Below are 11,126 nucleotides of genomic sequence, written 5' to 3'. Positions count from 1 at the left end.
TTTTTTTTTTTTTTTTTTTTTTTTTTTTTTTTTCTTATTGTTTTAACCATTTTTTATATTATATTATTATGAAATGAAATCAAGAAAAAAAATATATTAGGAAGGAATTACCGAATTAGGTTGTAAATTATTTTTTGAATAAAAAGTTTATACATGAATAATATGGAAATTCAGTTAAAATGAAAGTGATATCTCTCTACTTTGTTGGTATTATCTCCATTTTTATTTTTATATTTTATATAATTTGTTAAATGTAATAATATTGTCTCTGTTGTCAAAATATATATATATATATATATATATATGAAAGTATAATTACTTTTTGTCACTACCATTTTCACTAGTAAAAGTAAGAGCAGGAGCTGATCGAATCTGTGTTATGGTAAGAATGTGTATATATTGAAAGTATAGTAAAGCAAGGACATGTTGTATCATTGTTAGATGTGTTTTGGTTTTATGTAGTGAATTGTTCAGATCACGTAATAGGTGTGAATTCTCGTGAACATTAGAGTTGAGATCTCGAAAATTCAAAAACTTGCATAAGATTTTTCTTCTTAATGTGTTTCATTTGTGTCAGTAGTAGATTTGGTTTCCGAGCCTTGTGTATACACAGCTTAGCAGTCTTGTTAGATCACATTCCCAATGTCTATACCTTCTCTTTGGTAATCATCTTTTGGTACTAGTGGCAATTTAACAGTCTTGTTCTTTCTCATATCAGCAAGCTCCTCAATAAGTTTCTGCTCCTCTTTGCTCAATCTCTTATGTATTTCCACTTGCACTCCCTTTTTCGCCATCACCACCGCTACTTTCATTCTTGTCCCTAGAATTGTATCGTTATAGGAGATATCTTGCAAGCGTAGAGTATATTGGTTATAGGTATCATCATCCTAAGATCACCCGGTCACCGCCTCACTTCTCTTGTCATTCTTAATCAGCTACCGCCAGGAATCAATCAACCCCGTCCAATATTTTGAGAGTTATCCGTTTCATCAACAAGAGCAGGCACCACTCCATTGCCGTTACAGGAAGAGCAAGTCATGACTTGTTGGTTCAAGTCAAGAGGAGCTACTGCTGATGAAACCACTTGACCTAGTCCGCCACACGTGGTGCATTTGGCTTTAAGAGTCTTTAAAGAATGAAACTTGAATACTTGGTTTTGGAACCATTCCCCCATGTCTCCCATTCCAGCGTCTTCGACTCCAGCCTCATGGCCCTCAATCTCATCACCACACCTATTATTCTTCATCTCATCTGATAAGACCTGCAGAACAGATAACGTTTGTTCTTTCCAAAAGAGGCTTAATTAAAAAGTATATGTATCTCTAAAAGTGTTACACCTCGTATGCATTACTTATTTCTATGAATCTCTCTTCTGCATCAGGATCCCTGCTAGGATAAAATTCACGAAGGTGACAAATCTATCACTCCTACTTGAGTGTCAATGTTGTTATCCTCCCCTTCTCAAACAGCACCAATCTTCATAAGATGAATAAGGTTTTGTCACTTACTTGTTCACATCCGGATGGTAACTCAAAGCCAGTCTCCGATATGCTGAAACAAAAGAACATGAAAGAATGAATAAAAAACACAAAGAACCCATTTATATCCAGCGATTCTGTCACATTTAGATGCAAAAAAAAAAAAACACTCGAAAACATACCGCTTTTAATCTCAGATAAGGTTGCATATTTCGAAACTCCAAGGACTGAATAGTAAACCTATAATTGCACAGAACCAACCATAAGCAATCAAGATCATAACACAGAGGTGATCTAAGCAAGTCACAGGAACACATACTTACTGCATCAGCTCTAACAGTGAAGCGAGATCCTCTTCAGTTATGCATATTTGTGGACAAGAAGGGCAAGGACCCATGTGAAGCTCCCAAAAAATTTATTTGGATCATGGAACTGCAAAGTTGTGGAAAAGGATAACCTTTTAACGATATGTGATTCAGATATATAACTCCTCCAATAAATCAAAAACCACTAAATAAATCAAGAACTAAATACAATCCAGAGACTTAATTAAACAGTAAAAAAATCATACTTTTGTTGGCAGGTTGGTTCGAATCTGCTCGGATAATAAGCTCTCACTGCAAATTGAGCAAAGCAACTACTTCCAAATTGTATGAGAGCCATATTTAGTTAGCTCAACTACACTCCCCTGCTATTTACACAACTAAAATAGCTTCAGGCCCTCTTTACTTCTTCTATATACAAATGTACAAGTAATCGTGAATCAAATGCTACAGCCCACCAGTCCTAAGAAGACAAAAAATATGTAAGTCGAAGGACACTTTGTCGTTTCGATGGGTTTTAAACAAACTGAAACAGAGGAGGGAGATATATAGACAAAGAGGCGAAAACACACAGAGATTTATGTACCGTAATCAATGGTGATAGAGAACGGTAGCTTCGATACCAAGTCAAGAAGCCAAGAAGATCTCGAAACAATAGGGAATCGAAAATCCTAAAAAATTGTCGAACACGAAAAGTTTACGGAGACTGAGTGTTCAGTCGGCTAAAAAAGCCCTAACAACTACACTATGTAAAGGTTTTATTTTTACATTGGGATAGTCATTAAAAGTGGTCTGTAAAATTCACATCTTATATGTTTTTTTTCTTTTTCTTTTCTGCACCCACAACAATATCAATCAAATATATATGGTTTGGTGAATTCATTGTATTGTGAGAACTTAAATAATTGAGAAATTGAACATATTTTTGAAAAAAATAATAGATAGTTTGGGCTCCTCATTGATCAAGAGGCAGTACTCAATCCATAAGCAACATAACTTAGGTAGTATATTTAGCTACAAAAGTAATAAGATAAATCCAGATGATTAAGATCACATGGAGACGTTTCTTTGTTGTAATCAGTTTTATTTTATTTTATAAAGATTAGCGGCTTTTATCATTTCTTACAACAACAGTTAAAATTTGGAGCTAAACCAATACACCCTCCATCGGAATACCCCCTGAACTGTGTACATTCCACCTTGCATTCAACATCTGTAAAAGCTCGCTTACATGGTTTAATGCAATGATCATATCCAAATCCATTGACCGCTGCATAAATATAATTAACTGAGTTAAAGAAAAAGAAATATATATACGCACACATATACATAAAAATTGGTTTTTACTAATTTGTTTGTTAAAATAAAATATTCATAATTTACTTTATAAAATAATCAAAGATAGAGGAACAATAACAACATACATGGTGAGGCTAAAGTGTTGGAGTTTGAAAACGAAGTTGCTAGTAGTACTACAAGAACAAAAAAGAAAAAAGCCTTTGACATACTCATTTGTTTATTTCTAATTGTTAGGTTTGTTGTAAAATTAAGAAGTCCTACAATGCTTTATTTATAGTGACTCGGTCGATGGTTTGAAACTTTGAAGTAAGGGGGACGAGAAAAATAGAAAATTTGACCTACGATTGTAAAGAGATAAGATTCTCATTATATAGACAAAAATCTTCCAACAAATATCATTATATATATTAGATTAAATGTAATATTTGACTGTATAAATTAGGGAGTGCATTAAAATCATTATTTAGTAGGATTTTATGGAATTTAGGAAATTTGAGATTTTGAGAGATTTGAAGTGACTTTTTAGGATATTTCGTGGAATTGTTGAATATTTCAATTTAAAAAAGTGAAAAAATTGTGATTTGGTAAGATTCAAAGGGATTATCTATTTATATATATATTTAGCAAATAAATCTTTGAATTGGAATCTATTTACAAGCATGTCATTGACATTAAATAATTAATCTAAAAACAGATTAACTCAACCTATATTCGATGATTTTTATTTATTTAGAAAGTAAGTGTTTTAAAAGGTAACAAACATAATTGTAAATGCCATTAATTTCGTTGTAATTGTTCTACATAATTGCAAATGCTATTAATTTAGATGTAATTATTCTACATAAATTCTGAATTTAAACATCCATCCAAAAAAACTAAGAGGGGGTATTCAACTTGATGTTTTAAAGATTTGGTAGGATTTTAATATTTTAGAATTTTGAAAGATTTCAAAGATTTTTAGGAGATTTGATTGTATTTTAAATTTTTATTTTTATTTTTCTTTTTAGAAAATGAAATGTGATTCTATAAGATTCTGTAATATTTTATTGGTAAACTTTGTGTGATTTTAAAATATTTTGCAATACAAAAAAAAAGAAAGAAAATCTGTCGAAAAAGAAAGAAAGAAGTTGTGGGAGATGAAGACGTAAACTTGTCGAGACACCACCACAGAGCCTAAATTATGCAAGAAAGAAAAAGAAGCTTTAAGTGAGATGAGCAAAAGGGAGAAGAAGATGAGCAAAAGGGAGAAGAAGAAGGTGGAAGACACATGAGGAGAAGAAGGAACAAGTCAATAAGGAAGTTGGGCTTAGTAGGTTTGTGTGTGTGTTGTAAGAAAAAATCCACGTGATCCTATATTTCAATGGTTCTCTATAGACAATAACTAAAACAGCAGAGTAAAGGGATAGAGAGAGAAGCAAACATGAATGGAAAAAAAAAAAAAAAGCAAACGTGAAACAAAAAAATGTCGTTTGATGAGATACAACTTGAGGAAGAAGATGATGTGGCCATAGTTTCAGTATTAAATAGTTTCAGCATTCTCTATTGTGTAATCGGACGTGAGAGAAAATTGTCATAAGTTACTTGTGTTCTGTTCTAATTTTCATTGTTAAACACTTGATTATCCCATAATTGTGACCTATCATCGTGAATGTGTTTCTATGAACAGAGATGGTCTGCGGAGAGTTGCCGGAGTTATCTGCGGAGAAAACTTACAGAACAGAGATGGTGGTTGTTTTAGGACTGTGTTTTTTTTTGTTTTGTTTTTAATGAAATCCTTTAAAATTCCACCTCAAAGAGTATGATTTTGAGAGGAATATTTTTTAACTAAAAAGCAAAGAAAAAGTCTCTTAGAATCATTCAAAATAGTATTCTATTCTAAAAAAGGTTGTGATATTTTGAATAACAAGAGATTTTAAGTTGGTTTTCTAAACTATTGATTGAATAACAAGAGATTCTGAATTATTTTAAAGGATTTTATAAAAATCTTAGTTGAATAACATAGGACTTCATAAGATTTTTTAAAATTCTTAATTGAATAACAGATGATTTTAAGAATACTTTAAAATCCTTTAAAATGTTAAGTTCAATACCTCCTTCTAACATATTTACCATTCAATTTGATATCTTATTCAAGGAATGAATCCCTTATTGTCATCGAGAAAGGAAAAAAACATGTCACGGTTGGTCATGCAGCAAGGTTAATTTGGTCATTAATATATAATATAGTAGAACCTCTATAAATTAATACTCGCTATAAATTAATTCCAGTCCCGAGTTAGACCAATGTAAAAAATGATACAATTCGATAAAATAATAAGATAATATTTTTTTTTGAAATCCTTTATAAAAATATGGTCTAATCAATATCATAAATTAATAATGATATAAACTAAATATATATGTATATCAGTATATATATATATATATCTATAATTTTTAGTGAAATATGTCTCTATTGGTGTTTGTCTATTCTTGAATTTGCGTTCTTGTTGGAACCCATCTAAAATATTTCTCATTGCATCAAAAATAAATTTGTGTTATCTTTTCAAATTGCATCCAAAAATTATGGAGCGTTTTGCATGCAATAGTTGTTTTTTTATGTGTAATTGGTTCTAAAAATACCTCAATATATTTTTTGGACTTCATCATGAAAGCTAGTAACATCAATTTCTTTTAAGCTCTAAACTCCTAAACATTTATCATTTTCACTTGGATAATCTACTAAATTATTGACATCAATCATATTACAATAGTCGAAATTATAAATTATGAAAATTCTATGAAATTATGGATTATAAGAAAGTATCTTATTATTAATTAAAAATATTCAAAATTATAAAAATAAAAAAATCTCTTCATAAATTAATATTTTATTAATTTATCGATAAATTAAAATTAAAACTTCATGGTCCCGACCTTATTAATTTATGGAAGTTTTACTGTATAGAAGATATATGGAATTGATGGTTAGTGTGGTTACCGAGCCAAATTCTCTTTTTTGGTTATTATTTCTGCCAAATTTTTTTTGGTTACGGAGTGAATTTTGACCGAATTCTCTTTTTTTGGTCATGTACTTTTGTGTTTTTTTTTCCCTTGTAATTGACAGGTGTTATTGGGTCATCGACCATGGAATTGGATTAGTCCGATATCGGATGAGTTGACTAGAATAATTATATTTTTAGACACTTCAAATTAAATATGTAATTTGAATACTAAATTACCAAATTATATATGTACCACCGGTTAAATTTATAAATTTAATAATATTGACTAACAAATATTACCGCAAACAATGTGGACTAAACAATAGAAAAAACTGAAAATACCATATTTATTTTGTATTTGGAAGTTTAATATATGATTTTTTTGGTTGGAAGTTTAATATTTCACTAGATTAAGATCCGTGCTAGAGCATGGGTTGAAATTCATTTTATTTATATTGTAAATTTAATATAAAATATAATTTATGTGATTGTTTTTAAAAGTTTGTTTTGGATAAAACATTATGCAGTAAAATCATATGCTAAATATATTTTGTAAGTTTTATATTGTTAATGATATTAGATAAGTACCCGTGCTATAACACTGGACAAATTTTATTTTATACAACATTTTGTATATTTTATATTTTAAAATAAAAATTTAATATGTTGTATTAGGTTATATATGTGAAGTTATTTCAACAATGTATATTCTACATCATGACTTGAATGTCATAAGACATAATTTTGTAAATTTGGTTTTTAAAAAGAGAGTTATTATATTATGAGTAATTTAATATATTGTTATACTTTTTGTTTTAATATTCTTGGTTTCTTGAAATTCCTTCATATTATAGTGACATATTATTGACATTGCTATAAAAAATCAATTTAGAGTGTTTATAGTTTCTAACTTTTATATCAATTTTCAATATATTAAAAATATTTCAAAATAAATTATTTAAAATTTATTATATTATTTAAAATTATAAAATTCAACAAAAGAATATGATGTTGAATTTAAATATTCAAATTTTGATACGTTACTCAATAAAAATTTTAATTCAAGAGATATTATTTTTAAAGAATAATATTACTAAAGCTTGAATATGTTATAGATTGAACAATTTCTATTTGTTTTTAAAAATTCAACTTATGGTATATCCGGAAATACTATTTTATAATTATAATAAATAATATGATAATTTATTTGTTTCACAAAATAGACTCGTATATAAAAATGACAGGTGAAGTATAATGATAATTAACAAATTAATATGTTAAGTTAAATATCAAAAGATTTTATTTGATGAATAATTTAATAAAGGAAATTAATATTCACTTAACAAATTAATAAAGGAATTTAATAATTTAACAAATTAATATGGTAAGTTAGATGATATGGTTCTTTAGAATATCCACTTTAAGATTTTCGGTATAACCTATTTGTAACTAATTAATCTATCACTAATGTATAACCTATTTGTAACCAACTTATTAAAATTATATAGTCTACAAAACAATGTGGTGTACATGCAATTATAAAGGCAATCTATTTTACATTGCTATTTAAAGGCAATCTATTTTACATTGCTATTTAAAACCTTGGTTTATATTTTCGTTCTTCGATAAGTACTCGTGGTTAGCAGCCATTAATGGTTGTGACTGAATCGCTAACTGCAGTGAAAAACTAACAACATGTGGTTAAATAAATCCATTGAAAAACACTGTTGCCCTTAATCGTTTAACCCCAATCCATTTGTGATAAAGAACCCAAAATCGCAAACCCTAATTCAATTTTGTCTTCCTCTTCTCTTCGTCAGTTTAAACGAGAATGATGAGTCAAAGTTCAAGATCTGATGCAAATTCGAGCCGGATCTGGTTTCCTCTTTGCAAATGTGGTAAAGCTACGACAGTTGCAAAATCATGAACAAATGAGAATCCCGGTAGAAGATTCTTCAAGTGTGTCATTCATGGCTTTTTTCAGTGGGCAGATAAAGAAAAGTCATATGGTTGGCAGAAAGTGAGCTTACTAGAGGCAAGAGATGAGAAAAATGTACTTAAAGAATCTCTAAAGGGAATGAATGAAAAAATTGTGAGTGGTTCGAACACTACCTCCCTTGATTTAGTGAACATACACGAGGAAGAGAAGAAGAAGCTTGAAAGTGAAGTCGCGGGAGCTAATGAGTGAGAAAAAATGCTTAGGCAGTTTATCTTGTTGTCTTGGGGAGGTTTCATTGTTGTCATTGCTATGGTCCTTGTTTGGAAAGAAGTAGAGGTGTTTATGTTAAGGGTAACTTCATTGTTGTATCGTTTTGTTTGAAATCAAATTATCCTACTTCCATTAATCCGAAATAGTCATTTAGTTTTAAAGATACCAAAAAACAAACAACGATCCTACCAAAAAAAATTAGGATCCTACAAGTCAACATCCTAGATAGACAATTGTTTTTCTACTTTTGTTAAGGTCTCCAAACATCAGAGATCTTCTCAAACCAAAAAGACATAAAAAACAAGAGCGGTTTAGGAGGCTCATCAAATCTTCTACCATGACCCTTGCCATGACCATTTCCATGCCCAGGAGGACGTCCATGAGCTCGTCCTGTTGCACTTGTGTTAGCTGGAGCACTTGAATGTTGTGGAACTTGTGGTTGTTGTGTTGATTGGCTTTGAGCAACATGTGGTGTCGATCGGCTTTGAGCAACATGTGGTGTTGATTGCGTTTGAGCTCTCTGCGAACTCTTTGGTGCATTTTGGATGCTCCATGGATCATTATTATCCTATCACAACACTGATGTGTTAACCTTGTCATTACTATTTCATATCATAATAAAATACAGGACCAAATTACTTACCAGACTTGTCCTCGGTCGTCCTCTCTTGTGTGTAGGAGCTAATTGCACAACTGAGTTTTTGCAGGTTCTTTTATTGTGACTCATTTGCTTACAATTGCTACAGGTCACAGATTTACCTGCATAGGTGAGCTTTGTTGGATTACTTGATGATTCACATGGCTCTTTTAACCGATTAAACTTCTTTGGACGCCCTCATTTTTTCCTCTTATCAGGTACTTCAATTGGCACTTTGCCTGTTCTCCTCTACAATCTTTCCCCATTTACAGAATCCATGTTGTCCTTGTAAGTAGCTTGCCAGAAAGTTGTTTGTAATAATCGTGAACCCAGATTGTGGAGGAGAACATAAAAAGTGCCAAGTGATAGATAGACGTTTACAAACAATTTTTTTTCCTTGTAAGTAGCTTGCCAAACAGTTGTGAACCCTTATCGCATTTTTTTAGGGTTTGCGATATTTTCTGGATCATTGCAATGAAGATGATCATGTTCTAGAGACTTGTTGATTAAATTCTGCTTATGTTAGGTTGCTAAAACTAGAATGTTGTTGTTTAGAATTGAAGTTTAAGTTGTTTATTATTTGGTTATTATTTTGTGATTTTTGTTGGTTATTTATTGGTTTAATATTATTAGTGTTGTTTTTCGCTGGTTTGCTGTTGAATGTTGGTTTTCGGTAGGTTGAATAGAGATTGTTCATTGATGAATTAAAAAAAAAAAAGAGTCGAGTTGTTTTAATCGGTTCCTAACAGATTTTAAACCTAACAGATCACAATTTCTAACCATTCGTCGAAATTCACAAAAATAACATTCTGGTCATGGTGGACCTTCCAGTTTTTCATCGTTACTAAATTGACGTCGCTAGTGACTAACTAGGGTCCACTGCGATAACTTGCAATTATTTCTAATCTTTTCCAAAGATCATTTCGATAACTAGGGTTGGGATGACCATACAATAACAACAAATATATAAACCAATTCCATTGAATTTGACATAACAATCTTAGACCATCATTACTGGTAGTTTCTTCCCCCCAAATTCTCTTATTAAAAGTTAATAAAAAAATATAAAAAGGAGAGATGTAAGAGAACGTTGCTCAAAGTACTTAGGAAAAAAACGTTTCTCAACCTTTTTTTACACGTGTCGATTTTTTTATTAGTTATATATTAAAAAAAAATATATATTTTTTTGAGCAACGTGAACCGTTCTCCCGTTAATGATGCTCTAAATGATTTGGAACCATGGCTAGAATAAGGGAGGTTCATTATTGGAGGGGAAACCATTTTGTGTCATGCTGTTTAATTATGAACTGTCTTACCATTACTCTCTCTCTCTCTCTGTGTGTGAAATTATTTCAACTTATCAAAGTACAATAAGATTTGTTATTGAGCATACAAGTAATCAAATCACCAGTTTATTATAGAGATAATTTCTTTCATTTCTTACAACAACACTGAAATTTTGGTGCTAAACCAACACACCCTCCATCTGAGTACCCTTTTAACGCTGTACACTCATACTTGCAGTCAACATCTGTATAATGTGGTAGACATGGTTTAATGCAATGGTCATACCCAAATCCATTGACAGCTGCATAAAACAACCAAGTTAATGAAAAAAAAAATAATGCACACATATATATATAAATTGTGTTTACTAATTTGTTTTTTAAAATAAAATATTCAAAAATATTTTATAAAATGATCAAAGATAAGATAGAGGAGAAATAAGAACATACATGATAAGGCTAAAGCGTTGGAGTTTGAAAGCGATGTTGCTAATACTACAAGAGCAACGATAAGAAAAGTTTTTGTCATATTTATTATTTTATCTCTAATTGTTTTTTATTTTTATAAAATTAAGAAGTCTCTGCAATGCTTTATTTATAGTGACTCTTATTGTCGATGGTTTTGAAAAAAATAGAGAATTTGGCTGACACTTGTAAAGGGATAATATTCTCATTAAATAGTCCGAAATTTAACAATAACTATTATTCAATATATTATATTAAATGCAATAACTGTATCTATTGTCATTAATGTTAGAAAAGTTGAAATCATAATTATATAGGAAGATAAATACAATTAAGAAATAATCTTACTAAAGGTAATTAATTACAATCAAATCTTATTATATAAAGCTTGATGTCAAAGTTACTCATTAACAAGATCGTGACACGTGTCAATAATATCATTCAG

General features: G+C 30.2%; 1 protein-coding gene and 1 long non-coding RNA gene across 2 annotated transcripts in view; both read right to left on the bottom strand.

Annotated features, from left to right (window-relative positions):
* Positions 1-2,401, bottom strand: part of LOC104702774 (chaperone protein dnaJ A6, chloroplastic) — a 5,976-nt gene extending 3,575 nt beyond the window's left edge. The window contains exon 1 of the mRNA XM_010418693.1: positions 2,388-2,401. The gene's annotated coding sequence lies outside the window, so the exon portion shown is untranslated. The remainder of the gene's footprint in view (positions 1-2,387) is intronic.
* Positions 10,325-10,792, bottom strand: LOC104702773. Its single transcript, XR_754089.2, has 2 exons — positions 10,667-10,792; positions 10,325-10,518 (listed from the first exon to the last, which is right to left on the bottom strand). It is a non-coding gene; the product is annotated as an uncharacterized LOC104702773 (long non-coding RNA).

This window comes from Camelina sativa, chromosome 7 (genome assembly GCF_000633955.1).
Source record: "Camelina sativa cultivar DH55 chromosome 7, Cs, whole genome shotgun sequence".
NCBI lineage: Eukaryota > Viridiplantae > Streptophyta > Magnoliopsida > Brassicales > Brassicaceae > Camelina > Camelina sativa.
The sequence above is the reverse complement of the archived record's forward strand: the minus strand, read 5'-3'. Positions and strand labels throughout refer to the sequence as shown.